General features: G+C 36.5%; 1 protein-coding gene across 15 annotated transcripts in view; it reads left to right on the top strand.

Moving 5' to 3' along the window:
* SOX6 (SRY-box transcription factor 6) overlaps nt 1–26,291 on the top strand; it is a 489,348-nt gene that overhangs the window by 64,183 nt on the left and 398,874 nt on the right. For 13 of the 15 annotated variants that reach the window (XM_081937703.1, XM_081937696.1, XM_081937695.1 and 10 more), the window contains exon 2: nt 11,136–11,205. The gene's annotated coding sequence lies outside the window, so the exon portion shown is untranslated. Of the gene's footprint in view, nt 1–11,135; nt 11,206–12,027; nt 12,241–26,291 lie in introns of all 15 variants that reach the window. The other 2 variants (XM_081937700.1, XM_081937701.1) reach the window with 1 other exon arrangement.

Here is a 26,291-nt window from a genome sequence, read left to right as displayed (position 1 = left end):
CTTCTGGGGCTTAACTTCTTGAGCTGTGTTTGTTTCATCTTACCTAAATGACATGATTATTTGGGCGATCCTTCTTTAGACAATAAATTAAGTTAAAAGAGAAAATTGCCTTGTCCCTTTGGATTAAAGCTTCAGATTTCTTTTATCAAATGAATTATGCTTTTACAAATCCAAATCTTTTTCAGTTTGATGCTTATACATCCAGAAAAACAACCACAAAGGCAGTTTTTGTGTTCTCCTTCAGTTATCAGCTATTTTTTGAAGTGCAGCTGCTCAGTGTTACAGCACTTGAGATGTAAACACTCCACCAATTGCTAACCTTAGAATTTTCCAGGTAGTTCACCCATATGTTGTAACAGTCACCTGCTTTTGTTTCCTAATGAAATTTACCAATTTCAGGCAGGTATTCACTACTACAGTTTATGTTTGGATCACCTCTTTTAGCTTTGGACCATTAAAGGTAGTTGCATTACTCAAGACAAAATGGATTGTGGCCATGATTAACTTTTTTGAAGATGAAAGGATAATTCAACTGGAAACTTTTCTTAGAGTTGTGATTATTTTTAAATTGCATACTTGCAACAGTCACAGTATCCCCATGGTCACATGAGAAACATTCAGGCAGTTGGCAAATGGCATGTGATTATAATGGTTTTGGCATTCTGGTTTATAGGATCACTCTTTGTAACCTTACCAGGTGGTTTCCAACAAGCAAAATGAAGCTGGATTCATTTAATGACTGCATGATTCACTTAGCAACTACCGTGATTTGTTTAACAATTGTGGCAAAAGTTGTAACATTGGGGGCAACTCACTTAACATCACCTTAGTAAAGGAAATTATGGTTCCACTTGTGGTTGTAATTTGAGTCCTACATTATATAGAAATTTGCTTGATTTTTTTTTTTAAAAAATATGTGGTATTACTTAGAATGAGGATTGTCATGTCCTTGAAACATTTGGTTCTCCAGATTGTACCAGTGAAAAGTGAAACTGAACTTCTTTGGATTTAGATTTGTTCTTTTTCAATGTGAAAAATAGAGCAATCATATTAACATGTAATAATGTAATTGTATACATTTAAATGAAATCCAATTTGATTTTTGTTCTGGTTCTGACTACTATTTTTTTTCCTGATTCTGCCTGGTTTGGGAATTGTGGCCCCTTAGCATGCTATTCGGCTATTCTGAAGGGAGAATAAAAAATAAAAAAGAACTACAGTTAAACATTTGTAAGAAGTGAATGCTACAATTCTAAGCATGCATACATAGGAGTAAGTACCACTGAACTGAACTGGTGGGATTTTTAATGCTGATTAACCTGCATAGGAATATGTGTAAATAGCCAAAGTATAAGATGCAGTGTAGATCATTCTGTTTTGGGTCTTTTGATTTTTAGGTCTTTTTTAATAGGCAAAAGACTGCACAACAAAGCAGATGAATAGCTAAACAGAAGGGAAACGTAGGCCATTTCTCAGCAAGAGATATATGGTTACAACCAGTCTTGATTTCCTAATGGCTTATATTGTCCATCTGGAATATTTCATTCATAGCTTTCGTGGACTAGTAAAATGGCTAAATTGAGAAGAATTATGTGCAGTTGTTATGCTCATGCAGGTCAACATACCTTAAAGAAACTTTTCTAACATCAATTGACTGGAAATTGTGTTTAGCAGTAATCTCATTTGCTTGGCAATTCCTATTCTTTACCACCATTTCAAGGACTGGAGGATTGTACATTACTCAGTGAAATGCTTTGTGTGATTGTGTGTGTGTGTGTGTGAGCAAGGCTAAAATAACATTTGGAAATTTTTAGAAAGTACACATTCAACACCGGAGAAGCCCATGACAAATGTTATTTCCCCCTCCTTAATTATACCTCATAATATTCACACAATGCTTAGATTTTGAGAGTTCAATTCAAGCTCAACTTTTGTTCCAGTGTATGTGTTTGTGGATATGTATATGTATGTACTGTATATGGAGACAGAGAGAAACAGGTAAAGAGGAAGAAAAACAAAAATTGATTTCTGTCTTCACTGATAGGCCCTGAAGATAATCTATTTCCTGTGTTTTCTCAGGGAAAAAACACTTGAATGCTTTGTACAAAATATTTCCAGTGCTGAATTATACTCTCCTACTTTTCAGAATAAAAATATGACATTCACCAGTTTAAAAGCTCTTTTGCTAATTTAGCACCTGTTAATCACAATACGTTTTGAAGCTGCAAACCTCGCTGCCTTTTAAAACAAAACGCAATGGATATCACTTTAATAGGATAAAGTTGATTTGGAGTACAGGCAGTCCTCCAACTTATGACCATAATCGAACCCAAAATTTATGTTGTGAGGAATTAGTTAAGTGAGTTTGCTCCATTTTATGACTTTTCTCACCACATTTGTTAAGTGAACCACATTTGTTAAGTGATTTTACAGTTCTTAAATTAGTAACATGGTTGTTAAGTGAATCTGGTTCCCCAGATTGACTTCGCTTGTCACAATGGCATAAAACGGGATCCCAGGATGCTGCAACTGTCATAAGCCAGTTGTCAAGCATTTGAATGTAAGTCACATGATCATAGGGATGCCGTAACCGTCATTTTGCATGTAAACCTGTTCCTTTCTGGAGGTTTCCCCCTCTCCTAGAACTTTAATACTATAAATCTTTACAGCTCTTTTCAGCCTTATTTGCACCTGGTAATCAAACTAGGCTCTTTTGGAACCAAGCTTTTGTTTTCAAACATTCCTACGAATATGGAAAATTCCAATCAATTACTACTCCAGTTGTTTGGATTTTTGTTCCTAAATGCGTAAACCGGTAAGGTCAGATGCTGGCATAAGCCACCAGGTTCTGTAAAAGTAATTAAATACTCACCAAAAGTTACTTTGGTGAGTACCTGGTAATTCTGAGATTGGCTATCTATCAACAATGTCAGTTTTGGTGATTGTCTGGGAAATCCTCTTCAGTTTAATCAAGAGAGACAAATATAACTCTCTTTTAGTAAGCACTGGAAGCACAACCATTTTCCCTGGCAGTATAAGTTTCATTTATTTGCATTTTCCAGAGCAAAAGAAAGATCTTAGTATAATCTAAATAAATACATATTCACAATACATATGAATAGAAGACCAGCATGTTTTAGTTTCTATAGAAGTGTCCTTATTTCTATTTTTAGAGTAACATTAATAATAGCTTTTAAAAAATTATTTATTCTTTATTAAGATTTCGCTAACAGGACAGGCAAATGGACATACAATGAAACTGTGTACAGGTCCATAAGCATCTTGCATACTCCAGCATTGAGGCTAGGTGTTAAAAATACTCTCGGTCTGCGACACATCTGTAATGAAACCTAGTTGGGCCTAGGCTGGCAGACCAGAGGTTGTATTCAGCCAGTTCTGAGAGGTTCTGGAGAACCGGTAGTGGAAATTTTGAGTAGTTTGGAGAACCGGCAAATAGGCTGGCCCTGCCTCCGCTGCCTCCCAGCTTCTTTTGTTGCCCTATACAGAAGAATGGAGCTGGAAAGCAGGTTAGTGGGGTGGAGAGGGAATGGGGATTTTGTAGTAACCTTACCCCAGGAGAGAGGAGGGAATGCGGATTTTGCAGTATTGTTCCCTTGCCATACCCACAAAGCCACACCCACAAAGCCATGCCCACAGAACCGGTTGTAAATTTTTTTGAATCCTACCACTGGAACAGAGGTAGAATTCGCTTAATCAGGTGTGTATTTTATACAAGCTTTAAAATAGGTTGTGTATTTAAACCAAGAGCACAAGTACTTTTACAGCAATCAGGCAAAACAATTCACAGACAACTAGCAAGCCAATAATGGTCCCTCTTATATTCTCTAGTGAACAACATTATGAAATATTTAGACAGTTAAATTGCTAGTAAACATCAGCAGACAATGTTGTCTGCTGTTGTCTGGTGTGTAGGAAAATGGGTTTTGTGTTATCTCTTAACGACATCTATCTTTTTGGGAACCACATACTACAAAAAATGTCTTCATAATAACTTTGAGGGTTGGTCTCTTGGCAGATGTAAAAATCAGGCGTGTATTGTTAGTTAGGCTACCATGACAGTGTCATATGGCTTCACATTGTTTTGCTACGAATGTGCTTTCCTTTCAGAACTGCAGACTTTCTTTTCTTCTTGATGAAAACCAAATTAGCTTAAATGTACACCTTGAAAGCCTCATTGAAAGAAATGTACCAAAATAAAGCTATGATTGCAGAATATGGGAAAATTAGCATTGCCAGGATACAGTTTGTCATATTTAAGAAAATTAGGGAGAGGCTTTCATTTTGAAAGTGAAGAGCAGGAAGAAATAACTTGGAAATATGTCACGACTCCTATGGTTATTGTTTTGTGTCTGCTTTATGGTATGAGCAAGGGAGGAAATGGAAGTCCTGTCAGAGTTCTATATTAGTCATTGTTTGGATTCCTGAGATATATTAATTGCTCATTCTGTTGCACCACTTTAGCTACTTCATTCCTTTCTGGAGAAATTAAGGTAGAAATAATTGAAATTTATCTCCGTGTCCTAGTCACTATAAGATACACACATACTTTGGAGTATACTCTATCCTATGGATACCTGAAAACCCAAAATGTGACAAATGCTGTTTTCCATAGGTGTATCACCAAGCATATATTAAATTTGCTGTTCGTCATCTCCTAAGCTTGGTTTTTTTGTACATTATTACGGTAATGGTGTAAATCATTTAACTACGTAAAGATAACTGTCTTAATTTTGAGTCATATATTCAAAATTTGCCCATGTAACATGGGTGGAGGAGACAAGTATGAAAGAAGTTGGGCACTTGAAATTTAGTTCACACATCACATAGTGTCTTTTGGGAAAAAAATGCAGATATAGACATTGCCAAATAAGCATTAGCAGGTAACACTTGCCTCCTGCTTTTTTGCTTTTCTGCAGTAATGTGGGCATAATGCATCGAGAAATGTTGAGGGCATAATGTGGCACAACCTTTGGAAATGTTTGTTAGAATCTCCATAGGACATGTAGATTGTGCAGTTTACACACCTCAGGCTAACGGTGTATTTTAAAGCTGCCTCTCTCCTGCCTTTCCCTGATCCAATCAGAACCCTGAAGAGGTCAGATTGGTTGGACTTTAATGGCTATCTTGAACAAATGTGGGCCAATTAATCTTTGCTTTTTTTTTAGTAAACAATGTGTTTGATTTTAATCTGTCTGTTTACCTTAAAAACTGGTTATAACAATAATACAATAATACAATAGTAGAGTTGGAAGGGACCTTGGAGGTCTTCTAGTCCAACCCCCTGCCTAGGCAGGAAACCCTATACCATTTCAGACAAATGGCTATCCAACATCTTCTTAAAGACTTCCAGTGTTGGGGCATTCACAACTTCTGGAGGCAAGCTGTTCCACTGATTAATTGTTCTAACTGTCAGGAAATTTCTCCTCAGTTCTAAGTTGCTTCTCTCCTTGAGAACCATAGGGTTCTCTTGCCTATAGTAACCATAGGGTTACTTGCCCTTTTGTTGTAGGATGCATTTCATGGCTGCAGTGGGGTGGAGAGATTTACAATCAGAATCAGAGAGCTGGAAAGGACCTTGGAGATCTTCTAGTCCAGCCCCCTGCTCAAGCAGGAGAACCTATACCATTTCAGACAAGTGACTGTCCAGTCTCTTCTTAAAAACCTCCAGTGATGGGAGTGCCCGCGATTTCTGAAGGCAAGCTGTTCCACTAGCTAATTGTCCTCACTGTTAGAAAGCTTCTCCTCAATTCCAGGTTGCTTCTCTCCTTAATTTGTTTCCATCCATTGTTTCTGGTCCTGCCTTGTGGTGCTTTGGAAAATAAATCGACATTATAAGGGCAAGATGGGGGTATCTGCAGGAGACAGAAGAAATGTTCAAAACTTTAGAATAAAGTGATCTCAGTCAATGTCAGATTGCTTGCCTGTTGTGTCAGACAGAGCCCGTCGTAGGAAAACATTTGCTGAAAAAAGAGATATTTTAGGATGTTGCTTGGATGAAAGTATGTTGAACACACTAAGCCTTATATATTTAGTTCTTCAGCTTCTCTGCCTGACTGCTTCGGTAATGATGCAGCCTCAAGCAGAGTCCCTGTTCTGAGGTGTTATCTGAACAACAGGAGGCTTTAATTTGCTCAGGATCACTGGACATGGTTCGCTCTTTCTTGTCTTGTCGCTTACTTGCATTTTGCCCTAAGCATCAAAGCTTTCAGATGCAAATCTTCCCAATGTTGTTCTTTTTGATGGCCTATCCTTCCCCATTTACTTTCCAAAAATTATATGCAATAAAATATATATTTGAACATAGAGGCTGAGTTAAGTGTCTATGTGTATTTAACCTTCATACTAAATTGTGTAGCCCATTATGAGAGGTTGATGCTTTGTTCCCAAATTCTCTACACGAAGTGGTGTATATTAAAGTGTATTTATACTTTTTCGGATTAATTAGCTGTGACCTTACGAACTGCTGTCCTTGTTTAATTGGTCTTTCCAAAGCACAGTAATGGTGTAAATCATCTGATAATGAGATTCAGGTCTGGTTGCAGATTTATATAATAGCATAATTTTGATCATAGCGAATGAAATTAGTTGATTCTATATTGAGTTATAGATAGTATATATATTTTTCCCAGAACTATAAAAGTAGCTCAGAAATTCCTTATGTACTGCAGCTTTCTAATGTATTTCAGATTTTGTTAAAAAAAATTTTTTTTGCTGTTGTATATAAATGTATCAATCTTTATTTTGCTCAAATCATAACTAACCAATCAACCGGAATCAGTATATTTATTGCATTTTCATTCACATGAGAGAATGTATTGCTTCTTCATGGTTCATTCAAATAATATTAAACCATGATTTGACTGTATATCAGAGTCAATATTTCATAATGAGAAAAGGGAAGACTAGGTTGTTTTCCCATTTTAATAATATTATTTCATGATAAAATTTAGTAAACAATTTCAGGAATATAAGATGAAGCAATTCTTCTAAAACAGGGGTGTCCAAACTTGGGAACTTTAAGACTTGTGGACTTCAACTCCCAGAATTCCCCAGCCAGCATGGCTGGGGAATTCTGGGAGTTGAAGTCCACAAGTCTTAAAGTTCCCAAGTTTGGACACCCCTGTTCTAAAAGATGTGATTCCTTAAAAATGAATTCATGTTTTCTCATAAATTAATGATTGGAAATTTAAGAATTTAGACAACCCCCGCCCCAAACAATTCAGTATCGTGTAATAATACTGGAACACAATAATGTTCCACAGTATTAAACTGCTTGAGATTTTTTCTTTTTTTTTGCTTTTGCCTATATTTTACAAATCAAAAATACAGGGCATATTTTGTGCGGTTTTTTAATGACATAGTAGTAGAAAAGAATGTGACAGAAAAATAATATTAATTGTTTCTACATGGCATTTATTTTGCAAAAATTGAAAATTAAAAGATATTAATATGCCACTGAAACATTTTTTTAAAATAAAATTAGAATACAACTACATATTTGTATAACTTTGCATTTTATTGTCACAGTGACCCCAATCTCATATGGTATAGTAAAATGAGTTGGGATAATATTGCTTTGATTGCAATCTTCAAAAGAATCTTTCTGAAATAATGATTTTGGATTTCAGAAAAGCTTTGGGCAAGAACCTGTCACACTTGCAGTTTTATGGTATGCCTCAAAACTCTAAAAAATGAATGCATATTTGGATGCAATTCCATCTTTAATATAATCACTTGTGAACAATTCAGTGGTATAGTAAATGTTTTCAATCCTAGCAAGGCCTCATATTCATTTCAATTTTCAGAATAATATTACGGGTTTCCAGGCTCATGTCTTGGAAAGAATCAAGGGGCTTTTAACAAAGTGGTTTTTGTTGTTTCAGAAACTAAAACAGCTGCATGTAGACCAAACAATAAAAAATAAACTCCTGTGAAACTACCATCTAACAGACAAGAGTTCTGTAGAGAGGAAACTAGGATATTTAGAGGCATAAAGTGACTCATTGTGCAAGAAAAAAAAAACCAATTCTATAAGGGAAACCTGTGGCTTGGAGTTTCATCTGTTACCTTTTTAGACAGAAATCAGAGACATTTTTGAAGAAAAAAAAATGGAATGAGGTTTAATACTGACCACATTGTATGAATATAACTTTCTACAGTCAGGCCAAGACCACAAATAATTAAGCCAAAGGACTTCAGACTTGCACCTCTGACACAATTTGTCCTACCAAAAATTACAACATTGTGTTTTTTTATACTGTTGTTATATTCATTAGGTCACTAATGGATTAATTGTAATAATTAGAATTATTATTAGTAATATGAATGTTGACGCATCTAAGTATTTAAATTATTGTTTATTTAATTTATATGGCTACCCGTCTCAAACATTGGACTCTTGGCAGTTAACAGAAGATAAAAACAGCAAAATGACAAACATAGAAGCTGAGCTAAAAGTAGATAATCAACAACATAAGATTATGAATGTCGGGGGAGGGGTCTAATCTCTGGGGAATAATGTTCCAGAGGGCAACCAACGTACAGAAAAGATTTCCGCCAGATGACACTGCCTAATGGAAGGGGCTCAGAGCATTCCATTCCTACCAGATCTCACAGGGTAAGGAGATATAGCTGGGAAAAAAGGAACTGCAAGTAACCTGGCCCCATGCCATGAGGGGCCTATATCTCACTACCAACATCTTGAATTGAACCTGGAAGCATACAGGCAACCAATGCAGTTTGTAGAGAAAAGATGTCACATGAGCTGAATGAAAAGTGCCCATAACTACCTGCCCTGCTGCCTTCTGCATCAGCTGAAGCTTCCAAATGCTCTTCAAGGGCAGCCTATGTAGATTTGCAGATTGGGAGGGGGTAAGGGCATGATGACTGTGAACAGGGCTTCTAGGTCCAAGAATAGGCACAAAGGATACACAATTTATAGCTAAATTCTCCTAGCCTTGGTTGCCACCTGCTCTTTGAACACAGTTGGACACAGTTTCTGTTTGGGATAGAACATAGGGACCCTAAAACCTGAAGTCTCTTGGTCTTGCTAGGATATAGCAAGATATCTATAGATGATGTTCCCTATCCAGACTCCCACAGGCTCCAGACACCGAGACTCCACAACATCACGGCAAGACCAGAGTTGAGATATAAATCTAGGTATTATGGGCATATTGATGACACTTCACTCTGAATTATCAGATGTTCTTACCAGTGGTGGGATTCAGAACTTTTTACTATTGGTTCTGTAGGCATGGCTTGTTGGGCATAGAATGACTTGGTGGGCGTGGCTTGGTGGGCATGGCAGGGTAAGGTTACTGCAAAATCCCAATTCCCTCCCAATCAGCTGGGACTCGGGAGGCAGAGAATAGATGGGAGTGGGGCCAGTCAGAGATGGTATTTACCAGTTCTCCAAACTACTCAAAATTTCTGCTACCGGTTCTCCAGAACTGGTCAGAACCTGCTGAAACCACCTCTGGTTGTCACCCAGTAGCAGGGTTCAAAACAAAAAAAATGTGTTTAAAAAAACTCTTAACAGTACTTATTTTCAACATGCTTAAATGGCTTCCACCCACCTAATATATTATATAATCTCTTCTATTGAGATTCTCAGTCATCCAGGTCATGATTCTCCCAAAAGTGCTTTTCCAAACGGCAATTGGACCTTCTTGGGTTTTTTTCCTTGAAAATGTTTGGAAGTTTCTTGAAGGAGAAGTGAAACATTTTCAAGAAAAAAAACTAAGCCCAGTCGCCATTTGGAAAAGTACCTTTGGAGTTATACCATCTACCATTTTTGAGGTCAGTGTGAGAGAGATTAGAGAAGGGTCTCACTTGACCCTGAGGGGGGGGGGACTGTAAACTTTAGGAAGAATGTAAAATTGTGCTTTTTTCCACATGAGAATTTGAATTAGTCAGACAATGGTAGGAAGGCATTGGAAGTATAACTTGTTTTTGATTTGTACATTTGCTGTTTATGACTGCAAGCTGCCTAGAATCAAGAGTCTAGCTAGTATATATATTTATGTATATAGTTATAAATATATCATGGATAGGTTTGCTGTGTACAAAGATAATAGTGAAATATCTATATTTTCCTAAATCATCTGAAAAGTACATTGCAGATTACTACAAGAGAAACAGAGATTTTAATGGATTATTCATTTTTATTTATTTATTTATTTTATTTTATCCCACCTTTATTATTAATAAATAACTCAGTGCAGCTAAAGTACCTAATACTCCTTCTACTTCTTGTTTTCCTCACAACAACCCTGTGAAGTTTGTTGGGCTGAGAGTGACTGGCCCAAAGTTATGTAACCTGCTTTCAGTGCCTAAGGCAGACTAGAACTCACAGTCCTAGTTCCTAGTCCAGCACCGTAGCAATGAGATCTAATTGATCCTGTTATGATTGGAAAGTGGGGACACAATGGCTCAGTGGCTAAGATGCTGAGTTTCTTGATCAGAAATGTCGGCAGTTTGGCGGTTTGAACCCCTAGCGCCATGTAATGGAGTGAGTTCCCTTTACTTGTCCCAGCTTCTGTAACTTAGCAGTTCGAAAGCATGTAAAAATGCAAGCAGAAAAATAGGGACCACCTTTGGTGGGAAGGTAACAGCATTCCATGCACCTTTGGTGTTTAGTCATGCCGGCCACATGAGCACGGAATTGTCATCAGACAATGCTGGCTCTTCAGCTTAGAAATGGAAATGAGCACTTCCCCCTAGAGTCGGGAATGATTAGCACGTATGTGTGAGGGGAACCTTTACCTTTACCTTATGATTTGAAAATCTGTTACATGTGAGGGAGCAACAGTGAGTAGTTTGAGCGACCTTGCACTTAGCTTAATCTAGAATTGGAGCTAAAAGGCTGGCAGTGTAGTGATTCTGCCCCTTCTTTATAGAAACCACATGGCCTGTTAGACAAGGGAAAGCATTTTTCTGCTCTCATTATCGAAATTTGTCTCTCTAGTGTTTTTCTCCAAATTCCAGCAGATTTAATACATCTTTTTTTGCAGGCTAGCAAACTTTGCATATTTATTTAGAAAACTGATTTTTATAAACATACTCTTGGCTTTAACTGTTCTTCCTTTTGTTTTTTTCCCCTTACCTTGCAGATACGTTTCATGAATTCGAAAGAAACTTGCAGTGAATTCTGGGTGCCTGGATTTGTTTTCTAGTGTATTTGTAAGTATCATTTTTTAAAAAAACTATTTTTCCATGTTGGATAAAAATATATTTTTCAGATTATAAGAATGCTTAGGTGTTTTTTGTTCTAGTACATACATAGAGTCAACCATGGTTAAAATAAGTGTTATGAACCAGAGGTACGATTATGAATAGTCTATAACAATAGCCCTTAGACTTATATACCGCTTCACACTGCTTTACAGCCCTCTCTAAGCAGTTTACAGAGTCAGCCTTTTGCCCCCAGCAATCTGGGTCCTCATTTTACCCACCTTGGAAGGATGGAAGGCTGAGTCAATCTTGAGCCTGGTGAGATTCGATCTGCCAAACTTCTGACAGCTGGTGATCAAAGAAGTAGCCTGCAGTACTGCACTCTAACCACTGCACCACCACAGCTATGCATGGAGATCCAATGAAAGCCTCTTCTTCCCTGTGATTACTCATATTGGAGTATTCACTTGACGATGTTTTTTTATTGGCTAAATTGGGACATTTTCCACTGGAGGACTTCTCAAGATTTTACTTGCATTAGGACTCTGCAACGATTTGGATTCCAAGTCCAAATCCAGTACTTTGGAGGGCATAGGGATATGCTCATCACCCCCAATGACAACTCATCACATCTTTTCTCTGAGCTGTGCTGCTATTACAGACAGAAGTTGCACAATCCCAGAAAAAGATGCAGTTGCTTTAAATGCCCCATTTATGCTGTGAAGCACCTTTTTCCTTTAAAATTGGAGCACCTCACAGCTCTAGAATGTAGTATATTTTGTTGCATGTGGAATGAAATAGAAGAACTATCAGAACTGTTTTCTCCCAAAGGAAATCTGGCATGGATGAAAAATTAATCTATGAAACATCAATGCTGTACTTCGCTCTGTATGAGTTTCTGACTGGTTGTGGCTAAATACGAGAAGAAAGAAGCAATCAAGCCAATTTTATTCAGGCAACAAGACAAAAGCCATGTATTTTATACAACAATGAACAGGAAAGCATTGAATGGAGAAAGAGAAACTTAATATTGCATTAAAAATGGTAAAGTCTCATTGGCTTCTGCCTTTCAGTCATTTGAAATTATATTCACATAATTTACTATTTAGGAGAACAGTTATCAGTCTTCCCATAAATAATTATACTTTCAATTTCACTTGGTCACTATAGCTAATCCTTGATTTACAACCGGAGGTGGTATTCAGCTGGTTCTCTCCGGTTTGGGCGAACCGGTAGCGACGGCTGCGGGAGGCTCCGCGCCCCCCCGCCCCGATGTAATATGCAAGCACTGTGCATGCACAGAAGCAAGCAAGCTTATAACCATTTGTTTAGCAATCATTTGAAGTTACAACAGCTTTGAAAAAAGTGACACAACTGATCCTTGCACTTATGACCACTGCAGCATCCCTGTGGTCATTGGTTGAAATTCAGGCACTTGGCAACCAGCATGTATTTATATCGTTGCAGTGTCCAGGGGCCATGAAATCCACATTTGAGATCTTCCTAGCCATCTTCTGACAAGCAAAGTCAGTAGGGGAAGACAGATTTGCTTAATGACTGCATGTGTCACTTAACAACTGCAGTAATTTAATTAACAACTAGGGCAAAAGGTTGCAAAATCGGGTGCGATTCACTTGACAACCGCTCTGCTTAGCAGTGGAAACTCTGGTCCCAATTGCAGTTGTAAATTGAGAACCACCTGTAGTAAGTGTTTCTAACCTTCTAATATAACGATGTTCCCTGCTGCAGCTGATTTGGTGAAATCAAGAGAAAGGAGCATCTTATTTCCTATACATCCTCCTTTCCCATGAAACTTTAGGGGCTTATAAATACTTAAATGAATGTCAGATGAGATAAATATTATATACTTCTAGGGCATAAAACAATGCCTTAGAAGCAGAGGCGGTATTCAGCAGGTTGTGACCAGTTCTAGAGAACCGGTAGCGGAAATTTTGAGTGGTTTGGAGAACCGGTAAATACGACCTCTGACTGACCCCGCCCCATCTATTTTCTGCCTCCCAAGTCCCAGCTGATTGGGAGGAAATAGGAATTTTGTGGTAACCTTCCCCTGCTACACCCACCAAGCCACGCCCACAGAACCATTAATAACAATTTTTGAATCCCACCACTGCCTAGAAATAAGTAGTATTTATCTCATCTGGCATTTGAAGATATCAAGTAAAGCAGAAAGATGAGAATGCAAAGAGTTTCTGACCCTTGTCTGCTTCATTAATAAGCATTTACTAAAGATAACTGACATATAGTTTATTTCTCTCATTTACCATACATTCTGTAGATACACACATACATCAACTTAAAATGTAATTGGAGAAGGCACGTTTTAATTAAGAACTCTGTTTATGCCAAGGAACTTACTGTGGCCGTATGTAAGAATAGTGAGTCATTAAATAAGAATGTAATTAACATCCTAGAAGAGCAGACCATACTATTCATGTTACAGGTTTGATATATGCTGATCTTCTGGTCCTGTTTCAAGGAAGGACTTCTATGTTGAATTCCAAGCCCCAATTGGCATCATGATTCTATCAGATAGGCAAATAAATGGGTTTTGGGGGATTTACTGTTATTGTAAAGTCCCTGTGGCTAGACTAGCTACATTGTTGTAAATGTCTTCATTTGGCAAGTAAAATTTGCTCTTTTATTGGCCTTTATTAAGGCAGTTCTGTGGCAGAACTGCATTTAGGTAGAAGAACTAGGCTAGTTTATAGAGTTGTCATCTGCAATTCCAGATGATCACAAGAATTCTAGAATTTCTTGCAGGAATAGTTATACAATACAATACAATAGCAGAGTTGGAAGGGACCTTGGAGGTCTTCTAGTCCAACCCTCTGCCTAGGCAGGAAACCCTATACTGTTTCAGACAAATAGCTATCCAACATCTTCTTAAAGACTTCCAGTGTTAGGGCATTCACAACTTCTGGAGGCAAGCTGTTCCACTGATTAATTGTTCTAACTGTCAGGAAGTTTCTCCTCAGTTCTAAGTTGCTTCTTTCCTTGATTAGTTTCCACCCATTGCTTCTTATTCTACCCTCAGGTGCCTTGGAAAATAGTTTGACTCCCTCTTCTTTGTGGCAACCCCTGAGATATTGGAACACTGCTATCATGTCTCCCCTAGTCCTTCTTTCTATTAAACTAGACAAACCCAGTTCCTGCAACCGTTCTTCATATGTTTTAGTCTCCAGTCCCCTAATCATCTTTGTTACTCTTCTCTGTACGTTTTCTAGAGTCTCCATATCTTTTCTACATCGTGGTGACCAAAACTGAATGCAGTATTCCAAGTGTGGCTTTACCAAGGCATTATAAAGTGGTATTAACACTTCACGTGATCTTGATTCTATCCCTCTGTTGATGTAACCTAGAACTGTGTAGGCTTTTTTGGCAGCTGCTGTACACTGCTGGCTCATATTTAAATGGTTGTCCACTAGGACTCCAATATCCCTTTCACAGTTACTACTATTGAGGAAAGTACCACCTTTACTGTACCTGTGAATTTTGTTTTTCTTGCCTAAATGTGGAACCTTACTCTTTTCACCATTGAATTTCATTTTATTAGATAGTGCCCAATGCTCAAGTTTGTCAAGATCCTTCTGGAGTGTTGGCTATTCCTGCCAGCTTGGTGTCATCTGCAGATTTGATGAGTTCCTCATTTATTCTCTCATCCAAATCATTGATGAAGATGTTGAAGAGTACTGGGCCCAAAACAGAGCCTTGGGGTACTCCACTGCATACCTCCCTCCATGTATATGCAGTTCCATTGAGGACTACACGTTGAGTGCGGTTTCTCAAATATTGTGCCATTTAGGGCAACATTGTAAACTAATGATGAACTTTATCTACATTGGTAGGATAGTTTTTTGATCTTCAGAAATGCAGGTGTTTTTGAAATAACAGAGCTGGTTAAAATGCCAGTCTGGTCTTCTCAATCTTTTTAAAAAACTTTGGGTAGATGCACTTCTACCTAATCATAACGATTATGGTACAATATAATGGGTCCCACCTCCAGCGATGTGGGTCCCAATTGAGGTCCCTGGTCAACTGGCAAAGCTAAGTCTTAATAACCTTCCGTAGGGCCAAAAGAGTGGGATCAGTTCTCAATTCCAGTAATAGAGTATTCCAAAAGGATGGGGATCACAGTAGAAAAGGCTCTTCTTCTTGAACCCATCTTCTGGAATTCCTTAGTGTACAGGATCCGTAGCAGGCCTTTTGAGCTGGTGCAAGTGGTGAAAGCTAGTTAGGGAAAGGCAGCTCCTCACATACCCTGGACCCATGCCATGTAGGGCTTTAAAGGTAGCAACCAACACCTTGAATTGGTTCTGGAAGCAAACTGGAAACCATTGCAGCTCATGCAATAGCGGTACTCTAGGGGCAGTCCTAGGGGCTTCCAGGAATGTGTCAACTGCTGCATTCTGCACCTGCTGCAGCTTCCAAATACTCTTCAAGGATAGCCCCAAGTAGAACAAGGTGCTGTTATCCAGCTAAGAGATGACTAGGGCATGAATGACCATGCACAGACTCCCATGATACAAGTAGTGGTACAACTGGTGCAAAACACACGTCATCATGACTGACACCTGCTCTTTTAAAACGAAAGTTGAAAATTTGGGATTATTGCTCATTGGAAAACTTATGCAGATGCTTGTGACTGATCTGTCAGTATTTCTATATTGTTTCAGAAGATACGTTTTTTGTACAAGGTAAAGGTAATTAAATTACATTTTTACTGTGATAATCTTTGGGATGCAAATCAAGATTGTAGGGACAGGCAAGTGAAGCCTCTTCACTTTGTGAAAATAGTTTTAGACTTTTTTAAAATAAAAGTATCCTGAACTTGAATGAATTCTTATTGAATTGAATTTATTAACTGGAAATATAGATGGCTTAGCTTCTCCCTTTTTCTTTTCAGTAGTGTGCATATGTTTGTACATATTTTAGTGCTGTGTGCCCCCTCCAAATATCTCAAGGGGCAATTGATTCATCTGCTGGTATAAAAACAAAATCACTTAGCTCCAGCCATTCATTCATCATAGTAGATGGTGCGGTAAAAGGTTAACGGCTCAGTGGATGGATGAGATCTATAATAAATAACTGTGCTGTTTAGAAGCCTGCCGATAGAAGTTTATTGTAGGTAAAAGAGAGCTTTTACTCACTTAGCTCCTTGTTTGATCAAGATAATACTAGGGGAACTATTTAGAAATCTGATGTGAATATATGTTGATGAATTCTATATGAATTATTTTCTGAATGTCGTTTCCTCTTTTAAAGTTTCATTAAATTCACCTAAATGTAAAGAAAACATTTGTGCATCATATATATGTAAGACTGATTGACCAGAACAGAAATTCACCTTGATTTTTTTTACCTCCTTTTATCCCTCTTCATATTCCTCTTTCATACTTAATGTTAAAAGTGAACAATGAATAAAAGCTAGAGTTGCAAAGCATTCAAAGGGATGTTTCAATGAAATACATCGGCTTTAGAGAAGCAAACCTCATCAAAGCCTTAAAATAACCCTATTTTTTGGAAGGCTTGGATTTCTGTTTGGAAAACTGTCCCTAATTGCCTGGATATATGGGTGCACGTACAAATGGTGCTTCCTCTGAAATGGCTAGCAAAATGAAGCAGCTGTGTACACATGTATTTGATCAGATTGAAACAGCTATAGCAATAGCACTCAGCACTGAGACTTATATACCGCTTCACAGTGCTTTACAGCCCGCTCTAAGCGGTTTACAGACTCAGCCTATTGCCCCCAACAATCTGGGTCCTCATTTTACCGACTTCGGAGTCAACCATGAGCCAGTGAGAATTGAACTGCAGTACTGATTCTAACCACTGCACCACCACGGCCCTATATCATCCCTTTTGGAGAAAGTGATGTTCTATGGCTTCAGGGAAGGTTGCTTGGTTTGCGCCATGATCCATTGAATGCTTTGCACACTCCTAAAAAGAAAATGTTTATCTTAGTAGAATGTGCGGCCAAACTTGGCTCACCTAAAACAATCAAATCACTCTAAAGATACAACATTTTTATTAACATGCTTACAGTATTTACTGCAGAGGTGGGTCCCTACCGGTTAAGACCGGTTTGGCTGCCATCTTGTTTTTTTTTGTAAGTACTGTGCATGCATGCATTCCGTGCATCAAGCGTGCGTGCGCGTGAAGGGCGTTCCTGAGCAAACTGAGAAACCCACCCCTGATTTACTGGGCTCCCAGCAAAGCCGAACAGCCCTGAACAAAAACATAACTAACACTTATAAACCTTTGGCTTACTACATGTTTTCTTACAAGGGCACTTAAAGCAGTTCCTGACTATTGTGGTTGATGGATATTTCTGATATTTGGTAGTCCATGCAGTTTACGTGCATATGATGTCATAAGGGGAAAACTCATTTTTGGGGGAGTGGGGTTTTTTTACTACCATGAATGCATAGATTAGTAAGAAGTAGAAATAAATCCAAAGGATTTTTCTTAAGGAATTTGTGAACATTCAGGACAGATTCCTGGATTGTTTCATGTGCTATTTTATGCTAAGACTTACACCCGTCTTCCCCTCCCAGGATAATCCAAGTTGCTTGTTGTGTGTCATTTTGTTCCTGATGTGCAATTTTGGTATCTGGCTTTCTGCAAGATGAGAGGATTTTCAGTTCAATCTTTGTCCAGCCCTTGTTTTTTGGCTCCCTTTATGCCAGGGTTTGGTCTCAGCCTTCTGAAGATCAATCTCGGCTTAAAGGAAGATGCATCAGATCCAGAAGCAGTAATAACAAGCCATATGAGTGGTCATTCCATGGCTGTGTTAACGGGATTTTCCAGGTGCTAATTCAAGAGCAAGCTAGTTATTTTAGTACTAACTTCAGTAGGTAATAGCCTTCTTGATGCGATGCAGCATAGTTTTTTTTTTTTAATAGCTCATGTTTATTTTTGTTTCGTGCATCATTCTTACAGCTTTTACTTCCAGCACTGGATTGCATCACTCATCAAAGTGCTCAATCAGTAGTATTAAGAATAGCTTGTGTGGTTTCCCTGCCTACTGCCTTTTAAAACATAGACCTGTTGACAAGGAAAATTGTTCTTTCATTGTTTTACTCAGTTGTGTCCAGATTTCTGTTTGTTGAGCTCCAGAATTTTTTCTCTGTCTCATGGTATCATGTCTTCTTCAATGAATAAGAAAAACTAGGCGAGAAGAATTCGCAGAAGAACTTTCACAATAGTGCTCAGCAAAGTAATGAGTTTCTAGGAATATTTCTTTGGCACATCAGTAACTATCGTTTCAGTATTAGGAAAGTAACCATTTTAAGTTATCTTACTACTTTTAGCTTTCTGCCCAAATTTTGATCATGTGACTGTGGGGATGCTGCAATAGTCAGAAGTACGAGGACTGGTCATATATTACTTTTTTCCTATGGCATTTCAACTTTGAATAGTTGCTAAATGAATGTTTATAAGTCAAGGGCTACCTTTGTAGCATGTATATTGTTAAGCATATGCAAAGCATATTTCAAAAGTGAATTTCATTGCAGCAGATTTTATTTAGTGAGGGTGGGTAGATGAATGGATGGGTAGGAAGGCCTTAAATTAAATTATACACTTTCCCAGTATTACGTTATGCCCAAAGCCAGACCTTTGTTTTTGCCATTGCAGCACATAAAATAGTGATCAGAGCATTTTTTTTACTGTATATTAAGGAAAATTCTTAATATCAAATCTATTGAATACTTATCATATCAAGATAATAATATCTTGAAACAATTAGCTTATATGGATATGTAAATTGCATTGTGGATACTTTAGAGTTTTGTTTTCTAGATAATTTATCTTTGTAAGTGGACTATGGTGAATCTATTTGTTTATACCACATTTTCCCCTTTTTCATCTTTTGTTTAATAAATCTGATATCAACACTTATCAACAAATTCCAGAATATGACAATGACAAATTTAAACAATTTGTCTTGAACTAACCTAACCTGTATTAATTCCAGGTTTGAAAAAAAATGGAAACCACCAAAAAAGTTCAAAAGTGATAAATGAATTACAACGACATGGCAATTGTTATCTTCAAAATGAAGAGAATTCCTTAGAATACTGCAACAGAAATTAGAACTGAAATGTTAGTTAAAAAATAAGAATATTATTCTATATAACTGGTTATATCAATTAATGTGTCTTAGGAAATTGTATTCATTGTACACACCTTTGTAGTTATTCCTTGAATAACAAAATTTGAATTTGTACCTATAGTGTCCTCTCACTTGAAATAATTTTTTTAAAGACAAAAATGAATACAACTGAGGGCAGAATGTTGATACAAAAATACCATTTTTTTTTCCTAACTGAAAAAGGTTATAATGCCATGGAGATAAATCAAGGAATAAAAATAGTATTATTATTTATGAAGCCCATTAATATAGAGGAGATTGGATCCAGATTTCAGCCTATTGAGAAAAGTCACATAGGAATTCTTGGGATGATTATTATGGGTAGTAGCTTAAGTCACATTGTCGCATTCATTTCAGTGTTTCTATTCTAGACATAAATGACTTTGAATCCAACTTCTATATATGCTAAAAGGGCATTTGTTTGGTAATATTTTACTACTTCTTGGTGAATTAGTATTAGTAATTAGTAATATTTTGATCTGAGTAGTAAAACTGCATTTGTTTCAATAGGCATATTTTAAAACAAAAAGCATAATTCAGTCTGAATTCAACCCATAGATTCTCCCTTCTGCACTATAACAACCTTTCCCCTCACCAATCATTGTGATTGGGTTTATCATTCCCAAGTTGCTTGAATCATTTCCAATCTTATTTACATTTTGAATGAATACATGTTCCACATTCTGGCTAGCCTGAATAGCCAAAGATAACATAATCAGAATTGCCAGGTCTTCTTAAGTTACATGTATTTTTTATTCTTAAATACCTGACTTCTTTTCATGACTCTGTATAAATAATTCTTTGCATGAAAAAGGATTACTTTATTCTTTATAACTCATTCTCTGATATATATCAGCCTTGCCTATAAGATGCAAATACATGCTTTTTGTTGGCAATTCCATTCATTGATGGTAAAACCTGTTTCTGGGTTTGGAGGGTACTCAACACCTCCCCCCCTCCCATTTTGTTAAATTAAAAAAAAACGTTAGAATAATTCTGCTACATCTTTCACATTTTTAGGGAAGTTCCATATAATCAATCCCAATCTTCATGTTTTCCTTAATTTTATAAAGCTCCTGCAAACTGATTAATTATTTTAAACGTGGACTGTAATCTATGTGCCTGTTTGTGGCTAATAAGTCTGGTTTTTGTTTTCATTTTTATTTTGTAATATACCTCACTCTGTGCTTGCTAAATTCAGTGTTGTCCTCCCCGCCCCTATTCTTAGGGGAAGATGTTCCCGAAAGAAGTCATTTATAGAATCACTAGGCTGCTTCTCCAAACCCATGTACAGATGTGTCATTCAGCCAGTTAATATCGGGGTTGTTGAAATCATCCATTATTATTTTTTTCTCTGGCAGATTTTGCCACTTCATTAATATCTTTCAACATACTGAGTTGCTTGGCTGCTTCTTCTTTTACATTGCTTATATCATATCATGCCATCACAGCACATTCTGCAGTTTCAAGTTAATTGCTCAATTAACAGCGGTATTCATAAAGTGCTAGGAAAATTCCACAACTAATGATTTGGACCATTTCAAAATAGGTTGGTATTTCATAGTTTTAAATGTCAGGCGTGCCAGTATCTTCAGGCACAGTATTGTCTAAGCTTTGAACTCTGTGTAGCTTAAAAGGGCTGGGTATTGTAAGTGGTGCACATCCCTTTTCTAGGGAGTTCTGTTCTCATTTTTTTAAAAAAAAATCTTTCTAGGAAAGTAAGTTATAAATATAAAGTGACTTTTAGCTGCTAAGTGTTGTGACCGGTGGGAATGCAGGAAGAAACTCCATAAATTGACTGTTATGGTCAGGAGTGGCCATTATTTGTGAATTTTTGGATGTCCATCACTAGGTGATCTCTAGATTACAATACAATACAATACAATAGTAGAGTTGGAAGGGACCTTGGAGGTCTTCTAGTCCAACCCCCTGCCTAGGCAGGAAACCCTATACCGTTTCAGACAAATAGCTATCCAACATCTTCTTAAAGACTTCCAGTGTTGGGGCATTCACAACTTCTGGAGGCAAGCTGTTCCACTGATTAATTGTTCTAACTGTCAGGAAATTTCTCCTCAGTTCTAAGTTGCTTCTCTCCTTGATTAGTTTCCACCCATTGCTTCTTGTTCTACCCTCAGGTGCTTTGGAGAATAGTTTGACTCCCTCTTCTTTGTGGCAACCTCTGAGATATTGGAATAATGCTATCATGTCTCCCCTAGTCCTTCTTTCTCTTAAGCTAAACATACCCAGTTCCTGCAACCGTTCTTCATATGTTTTAGTCTCCAGTCCCCTAATCATCTTTGTTGCTCTTCTCTGCACTCTTTCTAGAGTCTCCACATCTTTTTTACATCGTGGCGACCAGAACTGAATGCAGTATTCCAAGTGTGGCCTTACCAAGGCATTATAAAGTGGTATTAACACTTCACGTGATCTTGATTCATGATTGTTTGTGTTTAGGTTATAATGTTTGTGTTTAATGTTTGTGTTTAGGTTATAATGTTAATTGTACACACAGTAGCCAATAATCAATATTCAGCCAGGATTTCCTATTTACCTGAAGAGAAAAAATAATGATGTACCATATCTAGTTTTTCCCTCAGTGGCTGTTGTGTTACAGTGGCAGCAAGTTATTATTTTAAGCAAGGTGGGGTTTATTTTTGGAATTGCTTTAGAAATGATGTGAATTATGTGTGCTTATGGGGTCTTGTATATATAATATACACCCTGGCATTAGTCAATGCTTTACTATGGTTCTATCAGCTCAGAGTGATATACCAGCTGTAATCTTTCTCAGGCTGAAACAGTCTGGCATCAGTTATCAAAGCTTTGTGACCTGCAGTTGGATTACTGTAATGCTTTTTACTTGGGTCTGCCTTTGAAAGGTCAGTTAATTCAAAGCAGAGCTGACCAGAACAGAGATGCTCAGTATAATCATAGGATGTCGGCGCTTTGTTGACTAAATTGTCTCAGTCCGTTTCCTGTCCCAATTTGAAATGTTACTGCCGACTTTAAAAACTTTAAAACCCTGAGAGATATAAGAGTAGAAAAGTTTCCTTTCCCAAATAATCTTGCCTTTCTTATGAAATATTCTCCACATCAAAATTCATTTTTTGTTGGTAAGTGAAGGCATCATTATTTTCCTAATAGTTTTACAACCTATCTGTATCACTGATTTTATAATCAATTGCATGCTGATTATTGTATGCCTGACAATTAGATTTTATATCTTTAGAATGAAAAAACCCTTGCAAACATTCACAAAGGTTTTTTATTACTGGTATGATTTAGGAGAATTAACCCCCAATTTAAGTAGTTGCTAAATTCTCAATAAATTGACGGTGCAATCTTCTGTTTGTTTATTCCAAAATAAATGCTATTATATCCAGTGAGATTCTTTTTCCAATTGAATTAAATTAAAAATGCTAAATTGTAACTAAAATTACAATCTTAACCATATGTAAAAGGAAGTAGGATGCAGTGACTACATCAATATATTGTTCTTTTTCTTTGGATGGATTAAATCTGTTGATTGTATTATAGTTTAAAGCTGCAATATCTCTAAACAATGCCTTACTAGGAAAGCTGTGATAGTTACAATCAGTATGCAATATTATGAAAAATGCAGCACTGTTTATAAAAACAGTATAGCTTTAGAATAATCTAAAACACATTTCAGTGCTGATAGTAATTCAAGATTTATAGGTCCTGCTAATGTGTCTGAACCAATTGTGAAATTAGAAGATTTGTTAACTAAACTCTGCAGTTTTAGAAAATCCAAACTCTTTTGCAATAATTTCTATGATTAAAACTAGATTTGCAGTTAGATCTAAAGTATTAATATTGTTATTAGTTCAAGGATTAAATCAATCTCCCTCCCTCCCTCCCTCCCTCCCTCCCCCCCTCTCTCTCTCATCTCTGTATATATCTACCTTCAATTTTCAGAGTGAGATTATTCCAGAGTGTAAATTTATCATGTGAATAAGGGTGAAAATCATTCTTCCAACCTACCACTTTCCAAATATGCTTTGCTGCCTTTAATGCTACAGTTACATTAGAATCCTGATTGAAAAAATAGCCAGATTCTAGCCATGAAATTGGTACGAACCCATAATAACTTTCTAATTGTGCTAACTCCAGTTTTTGGACTGGATCTTTTACTTTTTCATGGAGAAAAGGTCAAAATGTATGCCCAAAGGTAACCCAAAGCAGGAAAAATAGAAGTCCCATCCTCAAGTCACTGTAAGCATGATTGAAACTTATCATAATGTTACTTATCATAATGCTTCATAATATCAAGCTAGAGAGTAATTATTTTCAAAAACTTAAACAATCAGTTGGAATGTCCCAAATTAATAATCAGTGGTAGACGATCTTAAAGAATATTAGGTATCTATCTTATGATTTTAAGGTGAGATTAATTGAACATTTTTTCATGCTTATTGGGAACCTCCAAGAATGTTTTAAAAAGTTTGGTCTTTGATTATCCTAGGAAATAAAATAATAAAGGGACTTCTATTATACAGTAAGGCTTGCCCCACTATTGTCACATTTTTGTTTAACATCCATACTAATGTGATTTTAGGAATATGTTTTAAAGATATGAATATGAATTCTAAATGATGTAGTAAACATTAGTTATCATTTATGAAGACCTATTGCGCATAGAGTATACATAGCAAAAGAAAAAGGTAACTCTTTTACAATGGAATGGCTTATTGACTTGGTCTGGTAATATGTGTTTCCTTGCAACGTGGCTTTCTATTAATGTAATGGAGAGCCCGATCAATAATAAATACTCCATGTGAGCAATGTTTATTGTGTCTAAAAACTGAGCTGTTTTCTACGTGTGTGATGGTTTTGCCTTTTCCACTTTTGTTTGTTTGTTTATTTGGATTTATATGCTTTCTTTTATAGTCTCCCTTTTCTATTTTTTATTTCTATATATTATGGTGTATATACACATACATATACACATATAGAAAATTGCAAATTTATTGCAATAATATGAAAGGTATATACCCAGCTTGCTTTGTAATCTCAGGAATACCTCAAGGACAGCACAATTTTCAAGAGGGGAAATGAGAATTATACTATCCCTTTTGGCTATATAGCAGACTACTATTAACATTTTTTTCATCACTACACCTTTTAGAGATTTCTAAATGGAACACTACAATGCTAAGAGCTTTTTTTTTTAAAGGCGATTATTAAAGTATTCTTACATCTTTATAATGCTATAGTAAAGTTGAATGTACTACAATACTGAAGGTAAACAGAGGCTGATGTTAGATGGAATCAATGTTAAAATGATCTAACATTCTTTGGATGAAGGGACTTTTGTTGATTTGTTACTGTACATAGCTGGAGGATAGTTTTTTTAAAGAGTTGCCAATAAAATATGTTCACCAATAAGAATATCTGTTTATGAAATGGTTCAGCATCAAATCCTGAAACGCAAGGGATGCTTTCTCTTCTCTTTAATAGTCAAACAACATGTAATAACTGTTTAATAAGAGTTTAATGTAAAAATGGAAAAGCAAAAAAAAAGAATGGGGAAAAATGATTATTTGATTTTATAACCTTACACATTTTTTTTTGCAAAATATGTTGGTATAAAATGATTCAAATGCTCTTTTTAGTTCAGCATCTAAAATAGGAAGTCTAGATTTATTTATGTATATCTAGTCAAAAGAAATGACAAATGATGGAGAAAGCCATTCAGAGGTACAGAACAATGGATCCTGCTAAAAGCCTGATCATTCCAGGTACTAAAGAATTCAGCTCATTTACTAGCAAAATGTTGTAGAGCACTGGTGCTGAAATCAATTATCATATATATCTATTAAAGCTCAGTTGAATAGGTAAAAGAGAATCATAGATGCAATATTTGGGAATAGCAACACTTGTAATTAAGCTTACAAGAGTGAGCTTGCAGAAGTGTTACTATGTATTTCCATTCTCTTACAGAGCCAAGACAAAGTCCCAGTTCTGTATTAACTTGATTCTGAGCAACGTGAATCAGTAACCTTGTATAATAGTTGGAGTAAAGAGAATAGTGTTTCAAGAGAAATAATAACAAAAGGAAGAACTCCCCCCACAAATCGTTCCTCTACCCCAGTTATAAAGCTTATAAAGGTTAAGCTTAAGAATGATTAGCAGTATCAAACCTCAGTGCTTTATTGATATGTAAAAAGTGTCAGGAAGTAGAGCTTTTGTGAGTAAATAAGACAATAATGAACTTGTATTTCGTCTGAATTCTGTTCATATAACATAGGAATTAAAATTTTTAAACAATTGGTATTTATCTGCTAATTCCTCCTTCTGGCATATGATAAATAGTTTAAGCTGGCCAAGTCTGTATTCCCCCTCAACATTTTTTATTAAACATATATCCTAAATATCTTGTCTGGAATTCCTATATCTTCCTCAGTTGCTTTTGGTGGTTTTGAAAAGTATTTACTGAATAAACTACAGCATTTTGCTGATTAAGATGAAATGAAATAAAAACTATATGTTCTATGGAGTATTTAACTCAGCAATTGTAGTGTTCGCCAAAGGTGAACTTTTGAAAAAAAAAAGATTCAGTTTTATTTTTATTTTTTTAAAATTTTATTTACAAACATGTAAAATACAAACACACACAAAACTTAGACGTACACCACATTTACACAGATATGGGATAAATGGTATAGGTGGATGGAGGAAAGAAACAAGGATCAATGAAAGAAGACAACAAAGCCCAAAAATAGTAGTTAAGGAGAATTAACACATATACATTTCATTCATTTCATTCATTTATTCGATACAGTATATGTATCCAAGTGGTTTAAATTTACTAGATGTAATCAGCCAATATAGCAGACAGATGAGTAAGATAAGAGGGTTAAGAATGGTGAAATGCAGATTTTTGAACATTTTGGAA

The sequence above is a fragment of the Natrix helvetica genome (assembly GCF_964273705.1).
Source record: "Natrix helvetica genome assembly, chromosome: 1".
In the NCBI taxonomy this organism is placed as follows: domain Eukaryota; kingdom Metazoa; phylum Chordata; class Lepidosauria; order Squamata; family Natricidae; genus Natrix; species Natrix helvetica.
The sequence above is the reverse complement of the archived record's forward strand: the minus strand, read 5'-3'. Positions and strand labels throughout refer to the sequence as shown.